We start from the raw sequence: 11,023 nt of genomic DNA, 5'->3' as shown, positions 1-11,023 counted from the left end.
CCGCCAAGCCTGAAACCACTCCGTCGGGGCCAAAACCACTCCATTGGGGCCAAAACCACTCCGCCGAGCCTAAAACCACTCCGTCGGGGCTGAAACCACTCCGCCAAGCCGAAAACGACTCTGTCGGGGCTGAAACCACTGCGCCGAGCCGAAAACCACTCTGTCGGGCTGAAACCACTCCGCCGAGCCTTAAACCACTGTGACGGGGTGAACCAACTCTGTCTAGCCTAAAACCACTCCATCAGGTCAAAAACCACTTCGTCTGGGCTGAAACCACTCCACCAGGGCTGAAACCACTCCGTCGGGGCTGAAACCACTCCACCAGTGCTGAAACCACTGCGTCGGACCTGAAACCACTCCACCAAGCTGAAAAGCACTCCGCCAAGCCTGAAACGACTCCGCCAAGCCTGAAACCACTCCGTCGGGGCGGAAACCACTCCGCCAAGCCTGAAACGACTCCGCCGAGCCTAAAACCACTCCGTTGGGGCTGAAACCACTGTTCCAGGACCAAAACCACTCCGTCGGGGTGGAAATGGCTGCGTCAGGCCGAAAAGGACTCCACCAGGGCCAAAAACACTCCGCCGATATTAAAACCACTCCGCCAAGCCGAAAACCAGTCCGTCTGGGTTGAAACCACTCCGCCAGGCCGAAAACCACTGCGTCGGGGCTGAGACCACTCCACCAAGCCTAAAGCCACTGCGTCGGGGCCAAAACCACTCCACCAGTGCTGAAACCACTGCGTTGTGGCTGAAACCACTCCGCCAAGCCGAAAACCACTCTGTCGGGGCTGAAACCACTCCGCCGAGCCGAAAAACCACTGCATTGGGGCTGAAATCACTCCGCCTGGCCAAAAACCACCCAGCCCACCTTAAAACCACTCCATCAAGCCGAAAACCACTGCGTTGGGGCTGAAACCACTCCACAAAGCCGAAAACCACTCCGTCGGGGCTGAAACCACTCCGCTGAGCCGAAAACCACTCCGTCAGGGCTGAAACCACTCCGCCGAGCCTGAAACCACTCCGTCGGGGCGGAAACCACTGTGCCAGGACCAAAACCACTCCGTCGGGGTGGAAATTGCTCCGTCAGGCTGAAAAGCACTGCGTCAGGCCGAAAAGGACTCCACCAGGGCCAAAAACACTCCGCTGATATTAAAACCACTGCGCCGAGCCTGAAACCACTCCGTCGGGGCTGAAATCACTCCGCTGAGCCGAAAACCACTCCGACAGAGCTGAAACCACTGCACAAAGCCGAAAACCACCGCGTCAGGGCTGAAAGCACTCCGCCAGGGCCAAAAACACTCTGCCGATATTAAAACCACTGCGCCGAGCCAAAAACGACTCCGTCTTGGCCGAAATCACTCCACTGAGCCTAAAACCACTCCGTCGGGGCTGAAACCACTCCGCCGAGCCGAAAACCACTTGGCCGACGTTAAAACCACTCATTGAAGCCTAAAACCACTCCATCAAGCCTAAAAAAACTGCGCCGGGGACGAAAGCACTCCGCCAAGCCTAAAACGACTCTGTCGGGGCTGAAAGCACTCCGCCAAGCCTTAAACCACTCCTTCGGTGCCAAAACGACTCCGCAAGGCCTAAAACCACTCCGCCGAGGCTAAAACAACTGCATCGAGGCCAAAACCACTCCGCCGAGCCGAAAACCACTGCGTCAGGCCGAAAACCACTCCGTCGGGGCTGAAACCACTCCGCCAAGCCGAAAACCACTCCGTCGGGGCTGAAAGCACTGCGTCAGGCCGAAAACCACTCCGTCGGGGCTGAAAGCACTCCGCCAGGCTGAAAACCACCCAGCTCACCTTAAAACCACTCCATCAAGCCTAAAACCACTCCATCAAGCCGAAAACCACTGTGTCGGGGCTGAAATCACTCCGCCAAGCCTGAAACCACTCCGTCGGGGCCAAAACCACTCCGCCAGTGCTAAACCGCTCTGTCGGGGCTGAAACCCCTCCGTGAAGCCGAAAAGCACTCTGTTGGGGCTGAAACCATTCCGCCAAGCCGAAAAGCACTCTGTCGGGGCTGAAGACCCTCCACCAAGCCGAAAAGCACTGCGTCGGGGCTGAAACCACTCCGCCAGGGCCAAAACCACTGCGTCGGGGCTGAAACCGCTCCACCGAGCCTAAAACCACTCCGTCGGGGCTGAAACCGCTCCATCAAGCCGAAAACCACTCCGTCGGGGCTGAAACCACTCCACCAGTGCTGAAACCACTGCGTCAGACCTGAAACCACTCCACCAAGTCGAAAACCACTCCACCAAGCCTGAAACGACTCCGCCAAGCCTGAAACCACTCTGTCGGGGCGGAAACCACTCCCCCGAGCCTAAAACCACTCCGTCGGGGCTGAAACCGCTCCATCAAACCTAAAACCACTCCGTTGGGGCTGAGACCGCTCCATCAAGCCGAAAACCACTCCGTCGGGGCTAAAACCGCTCCGCCGAGCCGAAAACCACTCCGTTGGGGCCTAAACCACTCCGCCGAGCCGAAAACCACTCCGTCGGGCCTGAAACCACTCTGCGAAGCTGAAAACCTCCGAGTATCGTTCGGGGAGGCCGGGGAGCCTCCGTGTGCCTTTCTGTGCAGCCGGGGAGCCTCCTCCTACCTTTGGGTACAGCCGGGCAGCCTCGGAGTGTCAGTCTAGGAGGCCGGGTAGTCTCCGCGTGTCGTTCTAGGAGGCCGGGGAGCCTCCGCGTGCCTTTGGGTGCGGCCAGAGATCCTGTGCGTGTCTTTAGGTGTGGCCGGGGAGGCTCCGCATATGTTTCGGTACGTCCGGGCAGCCTTTGAGCGTCCTTGTAGGAGAGCGAACAACCTCCGTGTGCCTTTGGGTACGTCCAAGCAGCCTCGAAGTGTCGTTGTAGGAGAGCAGGCAGCCTCCGCGTGTTGTTCTAGGAGAGCGGGGAGCCTCCGCATGTCGTTGCAGGAAACCGAGCAGCGTCCACGAACCTTGCAGTGTGGCCAGGGAGCCTCCGAGTATCGTAGGAGAGCGGGCAGCATCCGCGTGCCCTTGGGTGCGGCCAGGCAGCCTCCGCGTGTCGTTCGAGGAGGCCGGGCAGCCTCCGCGTTCCTTTTGGTGCGGCTGGGGAGCCTCTGCCTGCCTTTCAGTGCGGCCAGGGAGCCTGCGAGTGTCATCCTAAGAGGCCGAGGAGCCTCTAAATGTCGTTCTAGGAAGCTGAGGAGCCTCCGAGTGTCGTTCTAGGAGACCAGGGAGCCTCCGTGTGCCTTTGGGTGCGGCCAGGGAGCCTCCACGTGTCGTTCTAGGAAGCTGAGGAGCCTCCGAGTGTCGTTCTAGGAGACCAGGGAGCCTCCGTGTGCCTTTGGGTGCAGCCAGGGAGCCTCCGCGTGTCGTTCTAGGAAGCCAGGAAACGTGCACGTGCGTTTGGGTGCAGCTGGGCAACCTGCGAGTGTTGTTCTAGGAGACCGGGCAGCCTCGGAGCGTCATTCTTGGAAGCCAGGCAGCCTCCGAGTGTCATTTCAGTCGACCGGTCCGGCTCCGCGTGCCTTTGGGTGCGGCCGTGCAGCCTCTGAACTTCGTTCTAGAGACCGGGGAGCCTCGGAGCGTTGTTCTAGGAAGCGGAGGATCCTCTGTGTGCTTTTTGGAGCAGCCGGGGAGCATCTAGTTTTGTTCTAGGAAGCCGGGTATCCTCCGTGTGCCTTTGGGTGCGGCCAGGGAGCCTCCTCGTCCCTTTCGGTGCAGCCGGGGAGCCTGTGCATGTCGTTCTAGGAGACTGGGCAGCATCCGAGTGTCGCCTTCGAGTCAGGGGAGCATCCGCGTGTCGTTGTAGGAGACCGGGCAGCTTCCGAGGATCGTCGTAGGAGACCGGGCAGCCTCGGAGTGTCGTTGTAGGAGGCTGAGGAGCCTCCGACTGCCTTTGGGTGCGGCCAGGGAGCCTCCGAGTGTCGTTCTACAAGATCGGGGAGCGTCAGAGTGTCGTTCTGGTGAGTTGGGGATCCTCCGCGCGCCTTCGAGGGCGGCCGTGGAGCCTCCGCGTGCCTTTGGGAGCGGCCTGGACAGCTTCGTATCAGGCTCTGCGTGCTCGGACGGCCTTGTGGCAGGCTCTGCAGGCTTGGGCGAGCTTGGAGGGGCTCTGCGGTCTCATTGGGGCTCTTTTGGAGGTGGCCGAGGCCCTCCGTGTGCCCTCCGGGGTGCCGCACACTCCTGGGGGTGGTTTTTGGCCCCATCCCAGCCCCCTTGGTCTGTCTGTTGTGGTGCCTCTGAGTCATTTGGTGCCTTTTGGGGCACCTGCGACCCCTCGGGGTGGCTTTGGGGGTGCCCAGACCCCATGTTGTGCTTTTGCGTTGTCCGTGACCCCTCGGTGTGCGTTTGTGCCCTCCGCAGGGCTCTTCAGGTGCCCCGTGGTGCTGCCCAGACCCGTCGCTGCCCCTCTGGGGACGTCCCAGAGCCCTCGTGGTGCCCGCTGGTGCTCCCCAGGGCGTTCAGTGTGCCTCTGGGTGCTGCGCTGGCGTCTTGGGGGCCTTTGGGGGTGGCCCGGCCGTATGGGTGTGCTCTGGGAGGGCAGCGGGAGCCCTGGGTGTGCTTTGTGGTGTCCGCTGGGTGCCTTGGTGTGGGGTCGGTGGCTGCCTGGAGGCGTTTGTGGTGCCGTTAGGGTTGCCGGTGGCCCTTGGAAGGGGGTTGGGGCGCTCGTCGGAGGCCTCGTGGCCCCTTTGGGGGTGTCCTGGGCCCTCGGGGGTGTCTTTTGGTGCTGGCCAGGGCTTGTGAGGTGCGTGTGGTTGCTCGCAGAGGCCTGGCTGTGCCTTGTGGTGCCTCTGCGGCCCCTGGTTGTGGCTCTCCTGGTGGCCCAGGGAGCTCGGTGGGCGTGTTGGTGCGTTGCGGGTGCCTGCCCGTGCCTTTTGGTGCGCCCAGGGCCCTCGGGGTGCGTGTGGGGGTGCCATGGAGCCGTCTGGTGGGCCTTTTGGGGTGCTTAGAGGTGCTGAGGGTGCCTTTTGGTGTGCACTGGGCCCCTTGGTGTGGCTTTTGGGGCACCGCAGAGCCATGTCGTGTGCTTGTTGGTAGGTCCCAGGCGGGTTGTTGTGGCTTTTGGGGTGCCCCTGGCCCCGCGTTGGGCCTTTCAGAGAGGCCTGGCGCCCTCAGCAGTTTTCTCCTGCTGCCCCGGGCTCCTCGGTGGGCGTTTCGGTGCAGCCTGAGCCCCGAGTGGGGCTGTGGGTGCTCCCCGGTGCCCCCGTTGCGCGTTTGGGGCTGCCCTGGAGCCCGCGGTGTCACTTTTGGTGCCCCGCAGAGTGTTTGCCGCGTCTTTCAGGGCTTTCCTGGCCTCTCGCTGTGCTGCTCGGGCCGCGCGGACCCCCCGGTGTTTCTTTCGGAGTGCCTCAGCCCCTCGGTGTGCCGTCCGGGGTGCCCGGGTCCCCTTGGTGTGCTTTTTGGGGGCCCCTAGACCCCTTGGTGTGCTTTTCAGTGCCTGCTGGTCCCCTTGCTGTGCCTTTTGGTGCGCCCCAGAGCTCGGGATGTGGCTTTTGGGGCACCGCAGACCCATTTCTTGTCCTTTTAGGTATGTCCTGGGCCTGTTGGTGTGTATTTTGGGGTCCCCTGGGCCCCCTTTGGAGTGCCTTTCCTGCACCCCAGAGTGATTGGGGTACCTTTCAGGGTGCCCCTGACCCCTCAGGTTGCCTTTCAGGGGGCCTCTGGAACCTCAGCGTGGCTTTTGGAGCACCCTACACCCCTGGGGGTGCCTTTTGGGGCACCCCAGAGCACTTGGGGTGCTCTGCAGGGTGCTCTAGCCACCTCGGGTGCTTTTCCTGGAGCCCCGCTGTAGCTCTTTGAGAGCTCTCTAGGCTTCGGTTTGCCTTTTGAAGCGTCTGAGATGTTTCTGCTCGCCTGTGGGGATGTGCTGGAGCCCTGGGGTTTGCTTTTTGGCTCCCCAGAGCCTTGGGGGTGGTTTGTTTGTTTGTTTGTTTGTGTTTTTTCCCCTTCCAGAGCACCTCGGAGCCCTCCGTTTGGTTCCTCGGCCCGCCGCTCGCTTCTCCGTGCGCCCCAGGCTCCTCGGGTTGCCTTTCGGAGCGCCCTCGATGCTTGGATTGTCTTGTGGGGCACCCCAGAGCCCCCCCCCCAACACTGCACCCCGCTGGCTTCACCCCAGCCAGGCGGGGAGGGGCTCGTGCAGCACCTGCAGGCAGGCAGGAGGCAGAGGAGTTTGGCAGCGATCCCCTTGCCCTGCCCAGCACCAGGAGGAGGAAGAGGAGGGAGCCGCGGTCCTGTGCCCGCGGAGCCCTCTCCGGCCGGGCAGCGCGCGGCAGCTCAGCCGTCAGCAGCCGGGCAGAGGACGGGCCACCAAGGGCTCTTGTCTTTCCCTTGCAGCCTGCCCGGCCCTGCAGCAGCGCCAGCGGAGTCAGCGAGACGGCCGGGCCCGGCCCCCAGCCCCCAGGGACCCGATCCCGGAGCCCAAGGGGGAGAGCAGCCTCCTCTCCAGGGAGAGCAGCGTTGCCGGCCCGGCCGGGCCCCCAGGCGGTGGAGAAAGCAGCCACGGCCGCTGCGGGGCCATCTAGGTCCCCGGGGCCCCGACCTTTCCGCGGCTGGACGTGGGCGTTCCTCGTGACAGCCAAGGTTTGGGCGTCAACTCGGCTGGGGGCACGTGGCCGAGCAGCGAGGGCGCCCCAGGCACAGCGAGGCCGCGGCGCTTTTTTGCCCCGAGCAGCTCCCTGGAGCGGGAGCGGCTCCAGTGGGGCCAGGCCTGCCCCTGCCCCCCGGGGGAGCCGGGCGGGTCGAGGCCGGCCCCCGACACCCACCCCTGCCCTTAAAGGCAGGCTTGGGAGACTGTCAGAGTCTTCAAGCCTCAGGGTGCTCTTCAAGTAGCTTGGAGGTCCTTAATTTCTTCCCGAGTCCCTCAGTGTAACTGGAAGACCAACCTCAGGGACTCAGCCCACCTGGGAGACCTCTCTTCTGCAGGGCTCCCAGGTCAGCTGCGTTCCTTACAAGTCCCTAGGGGCTGTCAGAGTCTTAAAGTCTCTGGGGGCTCTGAAGGGAACCAGGAGGCACTGAGGAAGACATTAAGGAGCTCCAAGTACCTGGAAGACCAACCTCAGGGAGTCCGCCCACCTGGGAGACCTTTCTTCTTCAGGTCTCCCAGTTGGGCTGAGTCCCTGAGGTGGTTCTTCCAGTAACTTGGAGAGCCCCCAGAGACTTGAAGACTCTGAAAGTCTCCCAGCCCTGCCTTTAAGGGCAGTGGTGGGCGTCGGGGGCAGGCCTGGACCCGATTGGCTCCCCCGGGGGGCAGGGGCCGGCCTGGCCCAATGGGGGCCCTGGAGGCCCCTGGGCTCCCTAGCCTAAGAGACTTGTGTGGGGACAGAAATTCAGCAAGGCTTTTTTGCCCCCACACAAGTCTCTTAGGCTAGGGAGCCCAGGGGCCTCCAGGGCCCCCATTGGCTCCCGGGGGGGGTGTGGCCCAATGGGGGCCAGGCCTGGCCCCCACGCCCCCCACTGCCCTTAAAGGCAAGGTGGAGAGGCTTTAAGGCTCTTCAAGTCTCTGGGGGCTCTTCAGGGAACTTGGAGTCCCTCAATTTCTTCCCAAGGAACTCCCAGTTACTTGGAGAGCCACCTCAGGGACTCAGCTGAACTGGGAGAACTGAAGAAGAGAGGTCTCCCAGGGGGGCGGAGTCCCTGAGGTGGTTCTCCAAGTTACACTGAGGGACTTGGGAAGAAGTTAAGGGACTCCAAGTTCCCTGAAGAGCCCCCAGAGACTTGAAGAGCCTTAAAGCCTCTCAACCTTGCCTTTAAGGGCAGCAGGGGCAGGCCTCAGCCCAGACCCCCCCCCACTCCCCAGCCTCAGGGCTTTGGTGGGGGCACAAAAAAGCCCTGCCCAGCGGCTGCCCCCACACAAAGCCCTGAGGCCAAGGAGCGCTCGCTGCTCCCTCGTCGCCCCGGCCTTCCCCGCCGCCTCCCGGGCTGGAGCTGGGCTGCCAGGGCCCCTGCTCAAAGGAAGGGCCAACCTGGGGGCGAGGAGAAACAGCCCCTTGGGACAGGAGCTCTCACCTACTGCAGCGAGATGGCCCCGGCTGCCGGCTGCCCCCTCTCCGCTCCAGCGCTGCAGCCAGGAGCTCTTCCCCGAGCAGGGAGAACGCAGCCTTCGGCAAGCTGCGAGCAGGCGTGAACAGAGACCGCGCACAGAACACAGCACGTGGCACCTCGCCTCAGCTGGGGCTCGCGCCAAGTTTTATTGCCCAGAGCCCAAACACCTTCGCGCGGTGCCACCGTGCCCGAGTCCCACTTGGCACTTCCTGGGGAGCGGGACGAGCTGGCAGGCGCAGGCCGCCTTCCTGCTGCGGCAGCTCCTGGAGGGGTGCGTGAAGGCCAAAGCCAGATTCTTGCTCCTTCGGGTGGTGGGGGGGGTCTCTGGGAAAGCAGGTCACTTCCTCAGTGCAGCTGGAGCCCCAAAGAGCTGCGGGAGGGGTGGGCAAGAGACGAAAGAGCAGCTCTTGCCAGCAACCAGCACCTAGGAAAACAAAACAGAGCTCTTAAGAAAGAGCAGGACCAGGCACTTTCCCCTCTCTCAACACTCGGGCCCGACCCCGCGTCCCCCCCGGGGAGCGGGCGCTGGGGCTCTGCGCACTGCGGCTCTGCCTTCTGGCCTTCAGCGCATCCACAGAGCACGGCTCCTGCTGAAAACAGAGCAGAAACGCACACAACTAGTGGCCCCAAATATGAAAAAACAATAATGAAATAAATCAAAACCAGAGCCATAGCTTGTCTGGCACCTACCAGGCCTCAAAGGTCTCGGAAGGAGCCCGAGCGCCGCTGCTCTCTGCGCGGTGCCAGGGATGGGCAAAAAGCCTCTTCCTCCCATACGCAGCTCAGGCCCATTTCTCCTCCTCCTTCGTGTGCAAGGCGACAGCGCTGAACACCAAGAGGCCTGCCTTCAGGGAGAAGGCGCCGGCACAGTACAGAAATGCCGAGGGGACACAACGTTCCTACTGCGTGGGCTGCAGGGGACGCCCAGACACCTAGAAAAGGAGAGACCCTCTCTCGAGTCTGGCACTGCACCACAACACAGCAACAGCAGCTCTTGCACACAACTCACACTCCCTCTCCTGTATTAGTGCCCGTGGCTTCCCTGAAAAGGCAAGGGAGCTCTTGAGGTTCTGCCCCAAATCACTGCTTTCCTCCTTAGCTAAAAGCTCGCAGACATGTCCCACCTCGTTTTCCAGCGCCACGTTCTCTACTCTGCAAGAAACAGTTGCACAATTCAACTCTCCGCAACACCAAGACTCTCCGGGCTGCCTTTCGCAGCAACTGCCCAACAGCTCCCCAAAAAGGGGCAGCCACAAGCACAGGTTGTTGGGAAGCTAAACAACTCCAAAAAGCAAAGCCAAAGAGAAGCAAGTCCAAAGTCCTCCAGCCCCTCGTACGCTCCAGGACACTGCAGCCCAGCCAGAGCTGTCCCAGAGAGCCCCTTCCCCTGGCACAAGACGTTCCCACCGGCCTTACCTGCGGAGAGGAGCCCCGGGGAGCGTAACCCAGTCGGTCATGACCTACTGGGAACTGAAACACCCCACAGCCCTCCGGCAGCGGGAGCTGCACGCCCCAGTTGCCCCCTCAGACAGACAAAGCGGCCACGTTGAGCTGAGCCAGGCAACAGAAAACACAACCGCAGAAACACAACCGAGCTCTCAGTGAGCACATCAGCTCCCAGCAGCCACAAAGGAAGCAGACAGAGATCTTGCAGAGACAGGACACAGCTCCCACTACGCTTCTCAGCTCCCCAGGCAGCTGAAACCCCAAAACAGCCTCGCCAGTAAAACAGGCTGAAAGCTCTGCACGGGCAGACAGACAGACAAGGAAGGACCCCGCGCCAGCGCCACCACACGCCGCGCCACCACCAGGCTCCAGCGGCTCCCACAGGGCTGGGAACCAGCCTGCCAACACCCGCCCCCGAAGAAAGCCCGAGGGAGGGCGGCAGCCGCGCTGGAAACCTGCCGCCCCCGGCAGCGGACGAGCCCCCGGCGGGGCGGGAAGCGCCACCCGGCCGCCTCGGGGCCGCCAGGGAAGCCCTTGCCCGAGCGCTGCCCCCTCCCCGGCGCTCCGGACAGCCCGGCTGCCGGCTGCCAACGCTCCCTCCTCCGGCGCCGCCCGCAGCCCGCCGGGCACTCGCTGCACGGGCCGGCAAACAGCGCCCGCAGACACCCAGCGCTCCGCTGCCGGCGCTCGCTCCTCCGCGGCGCCCGCCGGTGCTGCCAGCAGCTCGCGGCCGGCACCATCGCGCACGTCCCGCTCGGTCCCGCCGCGCTGCCAACGGCGCTGCCACAACCGTTGCGCGTTGCCCAGGCGAGAGCGACCGGCCGCCCCGACCGCCTCCCCGCGCCCGGCCCGGCCCCCCCGCCGCCCCCGAGCCCGGCTGCGCCACGACCCGCCGCGCGTCCCGCAGCCTGCCGCTCTCCAGCAGCGCCGCGCCACCGCACCAGACAGGACGCGACGCCACGCGACGCGACGCGACGGGACCCGGCCGCCGCCGCCGCCAGGCGCCACCACCCAGCCGGCCACCCCGCCGCCATCTTCGCCGCCGGCCGCTCGCTCCCCCCCACCCCCGGCCAGAGGCGGGAGCGGGGCGCCAATCAGCGGCGGGCGGCGCGCAGGCGCCCTCCAATGGCCGAGAGGCAGCTGGCCCGGCCGGCCAATCCCCGCGGCGGCCCGGGCGGAGGGCGGGAGGGAGCGGAGAGAGGCCGGAGATGGCGTCCGGCGGCCGTGGGCGCCGCCGAGCGGGCGGTCGGGCGGGCGGCGGGGCGGGGTCTGCCGGCGCCAGGGACGCGGTCCCCGCTGTCCCCCCTCAGTGTCCCCCTCGCTGTCCCCCCTCAGTGTCCTCCCGCCCGTCGCCGCCCGGTCGGCTGTCGCCGGCGGCAGAGGGCAGCGGGGAGGGCAGGCGCCGTGCGCGGGCAGGGCAGGGGCTGCGGGCAGGGCAGGCAGGAAGCGGCGCTGCCTCGTGTGACCCACGTCGAGGCCCCGCCGAGCTCCTCCCGGCCCGGGTCGCCCCCGACGGGCTCGCCCGGTCCCAGGCCGCTCTCCCCCAGCTCATACAGTCC

At 64.5% G+C, this 11,023-nt stretch overlaps 1 long non-coding RNA gene across 1 annotated transcript; it reads right to left on the bottom strand.

Annotated features, from left to right (window-relative positions):
• Positions 1 to 8,116: 8,116 nt before the first annotated feature.
• Positions 8,117 to 10,536, bottom strand: LOC138067409 (uncharacterized). Its single transcript, XR_011141269.1, has 3 exons — positions 10,406 to 10,536; positions 8,709 to 8,950; positions 8,117 to 8,442 (listed from the first exon to the last, which is right to left on the bottom strand). It is a non-coding gene; the product is annotated as an uncharacterized lncRNA (long non-coding RNA).
• Between the last annotated feature and the right edge of the window lie 487 nt (positions 10,537 to 11,023).

The sequence above is a fragment of the Struthio camelus genome, chromosome 5 (genome assembly GCF_040807025.1).
Source record: "Struthio camelus isolate bStrCam1 chromosome 5, bStrCam1.hap1, whole genome shotgun sequence".
Lineage (NCBI taxonomy): Eukaryota > Metazoa > Chordata > Aves > Struthioniformes > Struthionidae > Struthio > Struthio camelus.
Note: the sequence above shows the minus strand (reverse complement) of the source record. Positions and strands in the feature narration are given on the sequence as shown.